At 40.6% G+C, this 16073-nt stretch overlaps 1 protein-coding gene across 16 annotated transcripts in view; it reads left to right on the plus strand.

Moving 5' to 3' along the window:
* LOC142385463 (pleckstrin homology domain-containing family A member 5-like) overlaps positions 1-16073 on the plus strand; it is a 230400-nt gene that overhangs the window by 75676 nt on the left and 138651 nt on the right. The window contains exon 1 of one of the 16 annotated variants that reach the window (XM_075472031.1): positions 437-455. The exons of the other annotated variants lie outside the window; for them this stretch is intronic. The gene's annotated coding sequence lies outside the window, so the exon portion shown is untranslated. Of the gene's footprint in view, positions 1-436; positions 456-16073 lie in introns of those variants that run through there. 16 annotated transcript variants of the gene reach the window in all.

Below are 16073 nucleotides of genomic sequence, written 5' to 3' on the forward strand. Positions count from 1 at the left end.
GGCCGAACCCCTCCGTTTCGAGGGTTACAAAGCCCTCCCTCTTACCCCTACGCCTCTGCCTTAACGTGATTTGGGACACCCCTACCCCCTACACGTGAACGCGCAAAACGGAGGGATAGGGGTAAGGGTAAGGGGTAGGGCCAAGGGGTGAAATGGGATTGGGCCTCTGTATCCAGTTTTCTCTTTTTTGACAAAGACATTTCGCTGATGAGGGTGTCAGGGCCAACTGAAAAAGCGGGTAAAGCGATTGAACTGACTAAAACACAGCGCCCCGAGCAGACAATATAGGAACTGCAGATTTGAAAGAAAATGAAGTTTATTCTTATTTTTTTTAATAATGCAGATTTATCCCCCGGGCCAGACTGAACCCCCTGGCGGACCGCGGGCCGTACGTTTGACACCCCTGGTCTATGGAGTACATACTGATTCTGAACAGGCATCATCTGCTAACCAATGTAAGAGTTAAGAGTTAGTATTCAGTAAAGTTAAGAACAGGTTAAGTCCTGGCCATGCTTTGTAGCTTGCAGAAAACTATATGAAACAGTATGAGGACAATTGAATCTAATAACTCACGCATAAGCTTTGTTTGAGCGTATGTCTCTTTCAGTGCTGTGCTTATGCTTGACCCGGGTACTGCTCTTTGGAGAGAGGGGCACTGCATGCAATTAACAAGCAATTTCTGACTCCAGTAAAGTAACTGAAAAAAATCCCAAGATGTTTCTGCAGCTTGCCTGACGGACCTTACTCAGTGTTCTTTTGCTTCATGTGATATGATCAAAGGAGAATTGTATTTGTATGTTTTTTTTGCCACATCATAGGCAAGGCAAGGCAATTTTATTTGTAGAGCACAATTCGTACACAAGGCAATTCAAAGTGCTTTACAGCTACATAAAATCACAAGAAGACAATAAAAACATTCCAAAAAAAAAATCATTAATTAATTAATTTAAAAGTGAAGAGTGCAGATAAAATACTTTCAGGTGTAATATGCACAGCTAAATAGAACTGTTTTCAGCCTGGATTTAAATATTGTCAGAGTTGAGGCCTGTCTCACATCTTCTGGAAGACTGTTCCAGATTTTAGGAGCATAAAACTGAAACGGAGCCTCACCTTGTTTAGTCCTGACTCTGGGCACCAGCAGGAGACCCCTCCCTGAGGTTCTCAGAGCCCGAGTTGGTTCATAAGGCTCTAACATGTCAGAGATGTACTTTGGCGCTTGACTATGAAGAGACTTGTACACAAGCAGAGCTGTTTTAAAGTCTATTCTCTGAGCGACAGGAAGCCAGTGCAGAGACCTGAGCACTGGACTAATATGGTCGTATTTCCTGGTTCTGGTCAGGCCTCAGCAGCAGCGTTCTGGATGTACTGCAGCTGTCTTAAGCCTGGTTTATAGTCGGTAACGCAAGACGCAAAGCAAGACGCAAGAAGAAACGCAAGCCCTTGCGCGGTTGCAAGCCCCCCATTGCGAGCTTGCGTGTGTCACCTCAATTTTCTAAACTTCACGCAAGAAAAGACGCAAGCCTACTACTTGAAAACGACATACTCATCGATCAAACAGTAAGCAGAGCGTTTACACACAGTGCACTTCACTCCTGCCCGAGCCGAAATCAGCCGGCCTGAAAAGCTGATTTCCCTTAAGCTATAGGCTAAACTCTGTAAATATATAACTTTAGCAACATTTGAAACATTTTCAGGCGAGAAAGTAGTCGTTTAGACCCCCAAGGTGTTGAAAATCTGACAAAATACCGGCTATTTACAAGAAGAAGAAGCATGAATCACTCGAAGAGGTCCTGGCGGTGAATTTCCTTTCATCATAGTAGGCTTGTCATTGAAAAAACCCGCTACTCCACCTACTGTCCTGGCGGTGAATCGCCATGCAGCACACGCAAGCGCCGGCAAAGCTAAATGAAGTATAAACGTCTCGAGCCATTAACATACGCGCAAGAAGAAAGCGCAAGGGCAGTTAAATGAAGTATAACTCAGCCTTTACAGCCCGTTTAGATAGCCCAGTGAGCAGGCCGTTACAGTAGTCTAACCTGCTGGAGACAAACGCATGGATCAGTCTCTCTAAGTCTGGTTTAGACACTATTCCTTTGATTCTGGCAATGTTTTTCAGTTGGTAAAAAGCTGCTGATGTTACTGATTTAACGTGGCTGTTAAAGTTCAGGTCTGAGTCCAATATTACCCCGAGATTTCTAACTTGATCATACTGTTGGGTAAAACTGGCTTGGCTTTCGGAGGCTTATCTAATTTGCTCAGAATGTTCCAGCAGAGTAAATGAACATGGGTAGGATTCTTTCCTCCAGCATCAGTGGCTCAGAGTTTTCATTCAACAGTTCTGCTGGAGAGGTGACCATCTCTTTCATGTAGCTCTGCAGCGATATTAGGCCAAGATTAAAGCTGACTAGTAGAATAGCCCAGAGCTCCCCGTCCTCTCTGCTCCCATTATTTTCACTCCTTCCAACTTTTCCCTTCAGCTTTCCACTGTTATAGAAGGGCAGCACAGTTTTTCTACAGCATGGCCTTAAGACGTCCTCAGCGTAATTGTCTTGACCTCTGCGGTGCCCCCGACGCTGCCTGAGTGTGTGTATGGGCAGCGCTCGAAAAATGTCAAATCAAATTAAACATTAACAAAGGCAACCATGCCCCTCTGTTCTGGGTTTTCGGAACGACTTAAGCTTCGGATGTCCTTGTTCATTTGCAGATGCAGAGAGGCAGTGTGCACTCTCGATGTTGTCGTGCTTGCCACCTTACATCAGTTTCTCTTTGTTTCGCGTGTAGTGCACAGTCTCTTTTGGTTTGATGAACTTAACAGCTGTCAAACTCTTTTCAGTGCAGCTTTTCATTAGTGTCAAGGCCAGACATTAGAGACATCCTGAAAATGTAGCTTTCATGCGACGTTTTGAGGCAAGCTATGTGGTTGTTTGTCAGTTTACTCTGCTGCTTCCTTCCTAATATATACTGTACAACGGCACGCTTAGAGAAAAATGATTGATTTCGGAATTGAAGAAATCACCCACCATCACTGGAATTTCTCAGTGCTCAGTGGAAACATCACATTTGTTCATTTTGCATGTAAGATATTTATTGAAGGTGTGATTTTACCAAACATTTCAATCTTTAGGGAAGTTTGCAACTCTGTCACGTCTTAATCCAGCAGCATTAAGCAAACAAGATGTGTCTCCTTCACAAGTTGTCGGGTGTTGAATGTGTCGGGTTTAACATAGTGAAGGAGCTTATTAAGGACCATGAGCTCCAATGGTAACAAGTACAGTCTGGAAAACAATGGATCCAGAACAGATTTCTTTTTTTGTAACTTTAATATTCAACTTTGTCAAGGCATTGTCAGCCAGTATCCCACATATGCAATATGATAAAAAATCCATATGAGTATTTGTTTGTTTTGTTAGAATTAACAAACAAAATAACATCAACACATTAATTTAATTTGGTTCCAAGTAGCTTCCAAGTAGCCGAAATTCCACCAAGATTATTATCCATATTTTGTTCTATATTTGTTTCCTTAAACACTTTTGCAAAACTTGAAGCCTAACAGATTTTCGTTTCGACTCTCTGTTCCATGTCCATCTACTGTGCGACTTCATGCCTCATCTCCAGGGAAGACATTTGCTTTGAATGCATCATTTTGTTCTGTTTGCTGTTTTTGGTTTTTTTTTGTCGCTGGAGATGTTCTTCTCTTGGTTGATAACACCTTTCCCATGTGCATACAGTGCAACAGTATCTCATTTCCAAGGTCAGACCTTTCACAGAGAGTGGAAAAGCATAAGCTTTATAGTGATAAAAATATATGAAGTGCCATAATAAAGATGAAAAGAAATGGCCTTAGAGGAGAGTCTTATGCCTCTGATGAAGTTCTTCCCTTCTATTAGCAGAAGCTAACATACTGTAGGTCGCTTCAGTACATGCTGCTATTTATTTTAGAGAACGAGTCTTCCATAAACTAAATCTTTCTTCTGTTGTTACTGTTGATCGTCATGGACATCAGCTCAGGTACTCGCTGGGGGATTTTTGTGGTTGTGTTGCTGTTATTGTTTACTTCTCTTAAGTCCAGTCACATTTCTTGCGAGTAGATCAATATGTTTGTATGATGTCTATGGCCTCCAGTATAGGTGAGATTGTTTAAACATTCTCCGTTAATGGTCAGTTTAGGAAGATCAAATCAAATCAAATCAAATCAAAATCAAATTTATTTGTATAGCACATTTCATGTACAAAACAATTCAAAGTGCTTCACATAAAATAAAAGCATTGCAGCAGGGAGTGGAAGAAGCATTAAAAATACATAAAAAAAGAAGAGAAACAAATGAAATAATTTAAATGAATTTAAAAACAAGCAACAGTCAAGATAAATTAAAAGATACCGTGCAGATTTCATGCATAGAAACATGAGAAAAGAAATGTTTTTAACCTGGATTTAAAAATGAAAGATAGTTGCTTGGAGCTTTTCACACTAGATTATTGATTTTAGCAGGCACACTCTTCTGGAATATTTTAGTCTTGTTGCATCCTGCCTGGCTCCCGTCGTTGCTATCAACTAATATAATTATACTGTGTGTTACTTTAATATTCACTTAAACTCAGTTTATTAGTGTGGCTCCAAATCATAGCAAAAGTCATCTGAAGGCACTTTAAAGATAAAAATCCAATTTAGTCCAATTAGAATCAAATTGCAAGACGGTTTATTGTCGTTTCTTGTCCGATTGAATCAAATGAATTAAAATCCAAATCAGTCCTGAACATTCGACGGTTGAAAGAAAAAAAACCTCCCTTTTAACAGGAAGTAAACCTCCAGGAAGGGCGATCGTTTACCTCAACTGGGTGTTGTTTGAGAGGACAGGAATGAGGGGACAAGAAGCACTACAACATCAGAGCAGGGATACCTGCTGAGAAAAAGATAGTGTGAGGAAATTAGGCATCCAGGGGAGCTCAGAGTGGAGCCGCTGCTCTTTAAAGGAGCCAGCTGAGGTGGCTCGGGCATCTGATAAGGATGCGTCCTGGTTGCCTCCATTTGGTTCATTAGTTTTCGGGCACATGGAACTGGAAGGAGGCTTCAGGCAGACCTTGAACACGCTGTAGGGATTATATAGCTCTTCTGACTTGGAATCCCCCTGGAGGAGCTGGAGAGTACCACTGGGGAGAGGGGTGCACTGGAAAAAATGCCCCTCCAATAATGAGTAAGAAAAACAGCAAATACAAGACGTTTTTGCTTGAAATAAGCAAAAAAATCTGCCAATGGAACTAGTGAAAATCGGCTTGTCAAAATTTCTTGAAATAAGATGTGATATTTAGGACTTTTGAGATAAAAGTGATCTTGAAATTAGCTTAAAAACCTCTTCAAATGTCAAAAAAAGCTTGTTTCATATGAAATGTGACTCAAAACAATTTTTTTTCCAGACTTTTTAATTTAACAAGATATTCCAGATGTATCTTTTAACTTATCTTGACTGTTGAATTTAGATTGAAAGGAATCACTCAAATAGGGAATAACTGTAAGAAGCAGCTTAGGCAAGGCAAGGCATCTTTATTTATATAGCGCATTTCATACCACAGGCAACTCAATGTGCTTTACATAAAGACAAGGCATTTAAAAGATTAAAACACAGTTAAAAGCGATCAAAGAAGAGGGGGGAAAAGAAAAATATAAAAAAAAAAATTAATTAATTAATTTAAAAGCGAAAAGTGCAGATAAAATACTTTCCTTCATATGCACAGCTAAATAGAACTGTTTTCAGCCTGGATTTAAACATTGTCAGAGTTGAGGCCTGTCTCACATCTTCTGGAAGACTGTTCCAGATTTTAGGAGCATAAAACTGAAACGCAGCCTCACCTTGTTTAGTCCTGACTCTGGGCACCAGCAGGAGACCCCTCCCTGAGGTTCTCAGAGCCCGAGTTGGTTCATATGGCTCTAACATGTCAGAGATGTACTTTGGCGCTTGAACATGAAGAGACTTGTACACAAGCAGAGCTGTTTTAAAGTCTATTCTCTGAGCGACAGGAAGCCAGTGCAGAGACCTGAGAACTGGACTAATATGGTCGTATTTCCTGGTTCTAGTCAGGACTCGAGCAGCAGCGTTCTGGATGTACTGCAGCTGTCTTACAGCCCGTTTAGAGAGCCCAGTGAGCAGGCCGTTACAGTAGTCTAACCTGCTGGACACAAACGCATGGATTAGTCTTTCTAAGTCTGCTTTAGACACTAAACTTAGACTGTGAGTAACGGAGCAAAGAGAGCTTTTGATGTTTGATATGTTCGTCTCTGTGTCTTTGGCGTGTCACAGCTCGACATGGTGGATCGCTGGCCTCTTCATATCTGAACAGTCTTCTTCTGTGTTGTTGAAGAGTGAGGCAGAGCCAGGCAGTCTGTCACTTCCTGTTTTCCTCTTATTTAGCACACAGGCCCGACTTGGTGACCTCACAGATATTACTCTATCAGCAGAGAAAATAAACACATCATTATTGACTTTTCCATCTGCTGCTGCTTTTGTGTGTATCATGTATTGCGCTGGTGGTCATTCCATTACAAGCGATCTCACATTCTTCAGAGTAACACACACACACACGACCCCGAAAAATGAGAGTGTCTATGTCTGTGTATGTGTGTGTGTGGGTGTGTCACAATGTGTGCATTTATCTCTTCCTACATCTGTGCTGTCAGGGATGGAAAGGGGAGAGCTGTTCCCTGCCACAGATTCAAATCCTGCTCCGTTTGTCTTTTGGTTTCCAAGAGGAGCCATAAACCGAGGAAGACAGAAAGAAAGTGAGTCGAAGACGCGGAATTATGTCGGCAACATCAGCCTAGTTTTGCCAGCTGTTTTCTTACTATATTCTTGTTTTGTCCCATTTTCATTTCCTGATGGACTGGGTCACTAGAGCTAGAAATGAGATGGATAAATTTGTCCTACAGGGCTCCCATACTATGTCTAGATGTGAACAGAAAGAAGCTGAATAGTTTCATCACATAAACTATAAAGATATTAAAAGCACTTTTCTAACATTGGCAGTGAAACTCTGCTGAATTGTCATTTTCTGAATTGCAAGAAACGTAAAAAAGATTGAACAGAACACATTCTCTTGAAAACCAGATCAGTTTTTTTTCTCGCCACTCTGAAATTGTAATTCATAGCAGTCTCATTTTTCTCAATCTATTCAAACAGTCAAGAATTTTTGAGGCTTTTGCTTCCATGGTGGTTTTCCAGTGTAATGTCTTCAGGGCAGCCAACATTGAATATGCAGGGGCTCGTGATTTCATTCGACATTCATGAGCATATCGGCGACACAACGTGGAGGTAAACTCAAGAACTTGAAAAGCTTTCGGCTCATGCAGCAGGCGAGCAGTTTTTAGTCAAAGAAATGGACGCCATCTTTGAGTTCAGCATCAAGCTCTCCATGACGCATGCAGTTTAGCCCATCAAACACCTTGTTATCCTTCTGTACTGTTGTTGCTGCCCAGGGGGCTGAAACTGTAGAGCTAGAAATGGCTAAAATGATTAAGGGTATGTTTATCTTACAAGACCAGTGTGCAATGACTGTATGGAAACAGTTCAATTAAATGAAGTGGCAGCCAGCATAGTTACCTATGACTCAGCACCCTCATCCCTCCCTAACATTATGGCTGTATGCCTGACACACTGATTCTTGTATGATCTCCATCTGCCATGTAGGTTCTTATTAAAGTTTTACCTAAAAAAAAAAGAAAAAGAAAAAGAGGAAATCACAGGAAATTCCCAGGAAGCTAAACATTTAGCTTTACTGTAGTGATACCGCCCATCCAGCATGTCCACGTGGGGCCCATAAGGTTTAAATTTGGGCTGCAGATAAGGGTCCCATGTGGGTTTGTCCGCAGTTTCCACGGTGGCCTCACCTGTGTTTGCCCAAATGGGTTTCAAGTTGCTGTGTGGCTTTAGTTGGACTTTGCATTTAGCCAATTTGAATGTTAACATTCTTTTACTTTGTGTGATGTGTTTATCTGTGTTGCCTTTGGAATAATTTAAGGCTTAGGGTAACCCTAACCCCTAACCCTTCAAGTTGCACTTTGAAACCCATATGGGCAACCACAGGTGAGGCTGCGGACAAACCCACTTGGGACCCTTATCTGCAGCCCAAATTCAAACGTTTTGGGCCCCACATGGACATGCTGGCTGGGCGGTGTGGATTCCTCCTCTCTGATAACTTAGATATTAGACCTAATGTAATCCTTGATATTCAAAGAATGGGTGGTAGAGACTGTTAAGTCTCAGGTCGGAGTATTTTTGCTTCATATGTTCAACATTTCTCTCAATATTTGAGCTATTATTAAAGAAAAAAAACTATGAAGACATAAAAGTAATAACAGATGTCAGGAAAACCCATACTTGTATGCTTTTAGGGCGGTTTGAAGGCAGTATGCTTGGTGTGTGTGCATACCGTAGCCAGAATGCTAACAGAGCAAGACAAAATCAGACATCTGAATTGGATCACAGAATTCAGATTGATAGCATTAGTTGTCCATTGCATATCAACAACTAAAGTCATCCTGAAATGTCTTTTATAGATATTTAACAGCATTTTCTCTTTGAGCAGCACTTGCTCCAGCATTCGCACATGGTGATGTCTGCTTGTTTTGGCTAACGTTTGGCTAGCTCTCAATGCTGTTGGCATTGCTGCTACAGCTACTCGTACTGCTATTCAGTTTGTCGTCACATCAGATTTTGGTTCTGCGACTCAGAATTTCAGACGTGTTGGTCTTCACCAAATCTCTGATATCATGTTATCCCCGAAAACCACTTTCTTATAGTTCACTTGAAATGACAGTTCATTCTATTCTCATATTACGGTTCACGGGCTTCGCTTACAGATGTTACCTGCCACTGTCCTGTCTCTTTCTTTCCGTCTTTTTTGACTGTTGGATTGCGGAGGGTAAAAAGGGGCTGTGTGCAATGGCAGGTGTCAGAGCAGTTCGTCATCCGCTCCCTGACTGTTTGACGTCAGCAGCAGATCAGTGGCCGGGCCTCTGCCAAGATTTAGTAGTCGAGGATCAGATGATTGTGGTGTGCGAGCGTGCGTGTTTGTATGTGTGAGACTCCGAGAGAGAGAGAAGGCTGGCAAACAGTTTCATAATTGAAATGTCTTAAAGGTGGCTCAGCCAGCCAGTATTTCATTCCTGCTCGGATTCACACACAGAGATGATGCTCGCAGGCCATTTCAGGTCTATTCAGTATATCTCCAAAGGCACATATTCAGAGGTGTCAGTCTGAAGTGCTGAGTAATTATTGAAGTTGAATTTTGGCTGCAGTAGTATTAGTTGAGACAGATAAATACATTTTCCATATGTGTGGAGCTAGTTTTAAGTTTTAAGTACGTGAATTAACTGCAAAATGAGCTCCATCCATGTTGAATAATTGAATACTTCAACTGATCAGTTATCACACTTTCTTGCGTGAAGCTTTTACCAAAGAGCAGCCGAAGCATCAGGGATTATAAGGAGGAGATCTTTGGTATTCAGTAGGTTTTTATAAGTAAAGTGTATAAGTAATCTTTGGTATCTACACAGTATCTCCGTAAGCGAGGCAGTAATGGTGAAAGTGTTGGATGTTGGAGGGGTGATTTTCATTTCAGCTCCCGTGTCAACAGGCATCTAGAGTTTGTGATGCCAATTTTTCATGTGAGAGAAAAATGTCAGGGAAGCATAAATCAGCAAAGTCCGCAGTAAAAACATTTGTGACTCATCATATTGGCCTCATATCACCAACAGTATACCTTTCACCGTAGTTTCAGTTTGCAGGTAACAATATGGAGACATTACAAATGCAGCTTCCCTGTTATAATCGTGATTGATGGTGATAATGAAAGTTTTTCACTGTTTTGATAAACCTTAAAAATGGACCAACAGTAGATTACGGGCTGCCAGATGTTCCATTTTTCTTTTGTTCATATCTTGTTAAGCACCTTGTGATCTTTCAGACGTATCTAGCAAAGCTGGTGTAACTAAAGGTAAACGGAGAAGAAGCTGTGTGTCTGCTGTTTAATGTGCATCTGTCAGCCTCTGAGCTAAAGTGAAAAACAGCAAAAGAGTGCAGGAGAAGCAAAGCATGCTGCCCTCTTCTCTGCAAAGTTTGTCCTTTTGCCACAAGTAAACAAGGGTGTAGGGCAAGTACACACTCACACACACACAGATATATTAATTTCAGCTCAGACAAGCTGACATGCTGACCACATTTAGCTCCCCCACGGTGCCTTCTTGGTCTCTTTCTGTCCCTCTAATCTATTAAAGATGCAAACAGCATATATGGGACGCAGGCTGCTGTGCTCTGAGACATTTTTTCATTCACAAAGAAACACAGTTGCTGTTATTTTGTATACCATTCCCCGGTTTAAGTTGCCTTGTTATTTGTATGAGGACACCAGCTCAAATAACCTGAGAGGATGAGGCGATGCAGTTCTCCTCTCCTTTCTTTAAAGTGTCTGTGATTGGCTCTCCTAATCAGCATTCTCAGTCATCCGCAGTCATCTGTTTGTTTTAGAAGGCCTAATGGCAGATAACATTTGGTGCTGGTTTGATCAGAGCACCCTCAGGTATCACAGTTAAATGTGATGGTCTAATAAATGAGCAAACAAACCCGCTCTATTCCAAGTCACATCTGTACAAACGAATGGATCAGAACCAGAAACGTCCATTTTTATTCGCAGAGGCCACAAGAAAAATGTGTAAATGCTGTCTTTTTTTTTCACAACAGTTTAAAAAAGTAGGGGTGAAGAAGCCGCAGTCTGTTCTCAGACATTTGGAAACAGCAGGTAAAGTAGCTGGACTGAACTGCACAATGTTCACACCAAAGCAGAGGTAGTCAGAAAGCTTGAAAATCCATCATGCCATGTGACAGGGAGTCATATGTCACACGTGTAGCTATTTTCCTTGATTTTACCTACTGAAACAGTACTTAGATATGTAGCTAAATCATAATCACACATGGAGTTTCTGCTGTTGTTCGGGGGTTAACATCCTTTTCGGTGTATGTAAATCCAGATTGAAAAGATTCAGTGTTTTTAAGCCAACCCTACAGGGCTTCATGCATTCAGATCTCAAGTCCTCACTCCACAGCCACAGCTTATACAACAGGACTGTTGTGATATCTTGCAGGTCATTTACCATTTCTAACCGTTCACTCAAGGCATCTTCAACAAAGGCATTAGGAAAAGTGATCTTCTTAAATAAGATTAAATTCACCCCATGAAACCAACAGCTGTTCTCTCAGACTCAGACGTCACGGCTTGACTTGTTCAAACATGAAGTAAACCCAGACTGAAATCCCGAACAGACTGTTTCATGTTAGAGGCAGAACACCCAGTGTGCCATTACCTCTTCACTGTGAGTCTCAGGCCCTCCGAACAACTGTCAGCACACGCTGTACTTGTTTCTTGATAAAAATGGTGACCCTGTTTCCTAGTAAGTGGAGGAAAATATGGTATCTAAGCTGTTTGGCTCGGAATAACAACAACTACTGTCAGATCAATGTCATTAGACTTCCGTCTTCAGCACCATGGACAGCACACAGAGCGAGACGGCATGTTGGAATAACAACGAGCAATTAATTTATTTGAAACATTGAAAAACATGTCTTGACAGTTAATATGTTCCGGCAACGTCTTCCTTTTTGTATTCCAATTATATGAACACAAGTGGAAAAATTCTCCCCTGTCCTCCACAGCTCCCTGAACACGTGGACGCCTGATGCAAACAGAAGTCAATCTGACCTGCAGTCTACAGGCTAATTCGTGTGTCTCATCAGTGTTTTTCATCTTTTATTGAAATCACAGTTGTTGAGAAATCTGCCTTTGATCTATGTCTTTATTATACACTCCACCCCTCCTCTGCGTCCGTCCTTTCCTGGATAACGCGCTACATCTTTCTTAAACGGTTTAGAAAAAATGGGTCATGCTGCTCTGCAAATAGGACCTGTCAGCATGGGTTAAAACTGGAAGCTGGTTCTGTGGTGATGAATGTTAGGCATGTATGACACACACACACACGCACGCACGCACACACACACACACACACACACACACACACACACACACACACGGTTCTCAGAGGAGAGGAAGGATGGAGCTTTAACCCTTCAGCATGTCTTCAGTGGGTTAAATTAGCCCACAGTTCTGCCTCTCAGTCTCTTCTGGAAAGTTTGAGGTGCAGAACTAAATGTCTTTTTAAAGCTGTGTGCTGGAGTGTATTAACGAGTAGCCACACCAGTTACTGTTATAAATTCTGTCTACCGAGGGAGTAAAATGTTACTTTGTGACTGGAACACATCCCACTGTTTGATAAACCCGTAGCATTCATAGATTAATCGTGTTCTTATTCACTGTCAAACTAGCTGTGTCTTAAAAGATGCATCACTTTTGCATCCGGGTGCCTTGAAATTTGGTTTAGACGTTCATGATAAACCCAGAAAAAACTACAATTACTTACTGATGGTCCATACTTTGGTCAAAATACCGCAGCATTCTTGTCAAGTTGATCGTAACAGCTGTGTTAGAGCCACCTGTTTGGGGGGGGTAAGCTCCAGCTTAAACTTCAAAGTGTGCATGTTGGCCAAATTACAGAATTAGTATTTTTTTAATGGGCATACTAACTTCTTAATATTTGTATTGTTTTTTAAGAAGCCGTTGTCATTTTATTTTTATTTTTTTTGGTTTTTCTCTTTCTGTTTTTACGTGTTTTTTAAAATCTGTCTCTGCTTATATGATTCAGGTTTCTATTACGTGTTCAGCCCTTTAGTCAGCTGTTTAAAATGTGCTTTATCTATAGATTTGATTTGACTCAATGAAGTGTCAGCTTTGTGATTCAACAGGAATGGTTATATAGACGCAAAAGTAGACATCAAAGGATCTTCAGTATTTTCTGTCACGGGTGTAAAGTTTGGATGGAATACATTTTGAAAACTATCCTCTCCATATTGAGGTTTTTGTTCAAATTGAATATTCACCACGTTCATGTTTTCTTTATCTTGCCCCCGCCCCAATAGAAAAACAAATGTCAGACACAGAAATGGGCCTTTGAGACAACTTCATACTTTGTTTTTTTTTAATGGATTATTTTCACATGAGATTTGAAGATATACATTCATTCATTTGAAAAACCGTGAGAAAAATGATCTGCAAAAAAATTGTCAGCACGCTAAAAATGGAAGCTTTCCTTTTCTAAAGTGCTGACTTTGTAGTAAGGCTGAGAACTGTATGGGGCTGTAAAAATAGTTCTGAACCATGCTGTAGATATTGTGAGAACTGAGTCATAGAGGCGCAGATGGGATTATTTTAGGGCTGGGCAACGATTCAAATTTTTAATCTAATTAATCACATGATTTCCCTGATTAATCACGATTAATCGCATTTGTACGCAGAATCCAAAAATGAATTCAAAAGTAGTGTATAGCTTTTAGCATTTAGTTTTATTTTAAATGTGCTGCCATATGAATGAAAGTGCCATAACATTTGTTGTGCAAACACACTTTTAACATCAGCATCTTTCTGTAGTTTTTATGTAGAAGCCTCGCTCCACTGTCTGTTTCCTTGAATGACTTGCTGCTATCAGTTGTGTGTTTTGCCTTTAAGTGATATTTTAGACTGGAACTACTACGCTGAGAAGACAATTCCACTTGGCAGTGTTTACAGATGACTTTGGTTCTGTCGACTCCGCCGTCTGGAAGAACTTTAAAATGAAAATGGCCGAGTAAAAGTTCCGTACCCTTCTCCAGGTTTGGTGGATCCGCCGATTACTTTCTTTTCCGGTTCCGCAGCAGACAGCAACAGACTTTTCCAAAATAAAAGCCTGTGAGCAACAGACTTTTACAATAATAAAATAAATAACAAAACAGGGGTGGTGTGTGGCGTAGTGGGTTGAGCAGGCGCCCCACGTACAAGAGGCTATAGTCCTCGCTGCAGCTGGCCCCGGTTCGAGTCCCACATCGAACAGCCCTGTGCTGTGTGTTGTTCCCCCTCTCTCTGCCCCCTGCTTCCTGAACTTTCCTATCCATTAAAGGCACAAAAGCGCACCCCACACCCCAAAAAAAAAAAATTGTGCACATTTTTTTGTAATAAAAAAAAAATAAAAACGAAAAAAAATAAAACCTGCGTTAATGCGCTACAAAATATTTATCGGCGTTAAATAATTAACGAGTTAACTCGCCCAGCCCTAGTTTATTTCCATGTCAGTATGCAGTACGATACTTTTCCTCATGAATCCCGTTTTGTCTATCATGAGGCGCACTGGTCCTCTATCTGTGGTCGGCTGCAGTGTGGTTAGAGGAGGTGTGACTGACGCTGCTGCCACACTGAACTGAGACACACTTTGATGTTGTATATTGAATTTGAATACAGTTGGATACAGTTTAATACCTGCACTGTATTGCACGGCCATGCATGTTAAAGCAGTCCCTCTCCATCAATGTTGTTGCATAGTTGAGAGTGCAGACCATCATCGTTTGGTTCTGCTCTAAAGAAAGCCCACACCCATGCAGTCAGGCTTCTACCACCTGCTGTGAGGGTGCTGTAGGAATGCAGCTGCAGCATGCTTGGCAGAGGCAGTGCAAAGAGAGCGAGAGGGACTTACTTTGAAACTTTGACCTTGATGAGCCTATGTAAAGCTGTCTTGTGTGGTACATAAATGCCTTAATATGTACAAAACAAACACAAAACAAAAGATGAACCGTTTTGGTGATGCTTCATTTCTATAGAGTGAAAACCATGCACCAGGTCCATACACAGCTCTGGTCAGTTCATCGTCCTGTTGAATTCTGAGAGAAATATAAAGAAATAGCTTTGCAAGTGGAAAGGAAGAGAAAAAAGGCTGCCGCAAGAGATTGCGACGGCAGGTTCGAACCTTAACACACTGGATGTAATGAGTGGTTTCGTTCAGTATGCCTCACTGTTACTTTAAAATGCTTTTATCAATGTCACACTTGTAAGTGTCAAAAAGAGTGTGCAAAAAGCATTGTGACGGCTACACCTTTATTGTTCTGAGCCATTGTCAGCTCTTCTGTGACATTTTCCCACAATTTCTTTCATTTTCATCAAAACCTCACTGGAATATTGAGCATTTTTTTTCCAGTTTTGCCATTTGTAAGTGTTTTAGTTTGCCCGTGTATGTTTCATTATGGACTTCATCATTTTTACTGTTCTACTTTCTTACTTGTCAGTTCTACTTTCTGTTTTTCTTCCTTTCGCTTTTTTTCAACCTATTATTCTCTTCCTTCGACTTGTGCAGTTGAATGAAAAATGGACATTTAAAGCTTTACATTAGGCCGCCCTACATGCACACACGGATGGAGGAGGACATGATAAAGTTAATGACATCCCCTCCGCATCCTGAGAAAAGATTTCGTGATCTGCCTTTTTTTTAGTCTACAGATCAAAGAAACTAAAATTCCCTTAACCCTAATCCCTGATAGGGGACATTTCTGTCCACTTGGGGTGTACTTTCTCTGCTAATTTCACACTGGAAATAGTGATACTCATCATATTTAGTCCGGTTGTGCATTTTTGACTATTTTTTCGAATTTCAAACACACATCATATACAATGCAATTTTTCATTGTGTAGAAAAAAAACTCCCTCATTTCTGAAAAGGGACATTTTTGTCCCCTTTTAAAACGACCTAAAAGCATCATATGTTAATATTTTTTTTCCACTTTTTTTTATTAACCCTTTAGATGCCAATTTGAACTTTCTAGCCCAAATTTTAAGCCTTTAGGTGCCAGTATTTTCAATATATAGAATGCAAAGTGGAATTATATAGTAGGGATAATTATGGTCTGGATATGTCAATGATTAGCAACAACACTGATTTTTAGAGATTTTTAATTTTTTTGTTATGCCTGATTTAAAAAAAAAAAAAAAAAAAAATCCTTAATTTCTGAAAAGGGACATTTTTGTCCCCTTCTAAAATGATCCCCAAAATACCATATGTTAATATTTTTTCCACTTTTTTTTTCATAAATCTTTTCTTCCACTTCAGTTCTGATCATAACCACCAAGTTTTCAATTATTTTCAAAAAATGAACCGTTTAAATACTAGTGTATTTGAG

The sequence above is a fragment of the Odontesthes bonariensis genome, chromosome 8, assembly GCF_027942865.1.
Source record: "Odontesthes bonariensis isolate fOdoBon6 chromosome 8, fOdoBon6.hap1, whole genome shotgun sequence".
Taxonomy (NCBI): Eukaryota; Metazoa; Chordata; class Actinopteri; order Atheriniformes; family Atherinopsidae; genus Odontesthes; species Odontesthes bonariensis.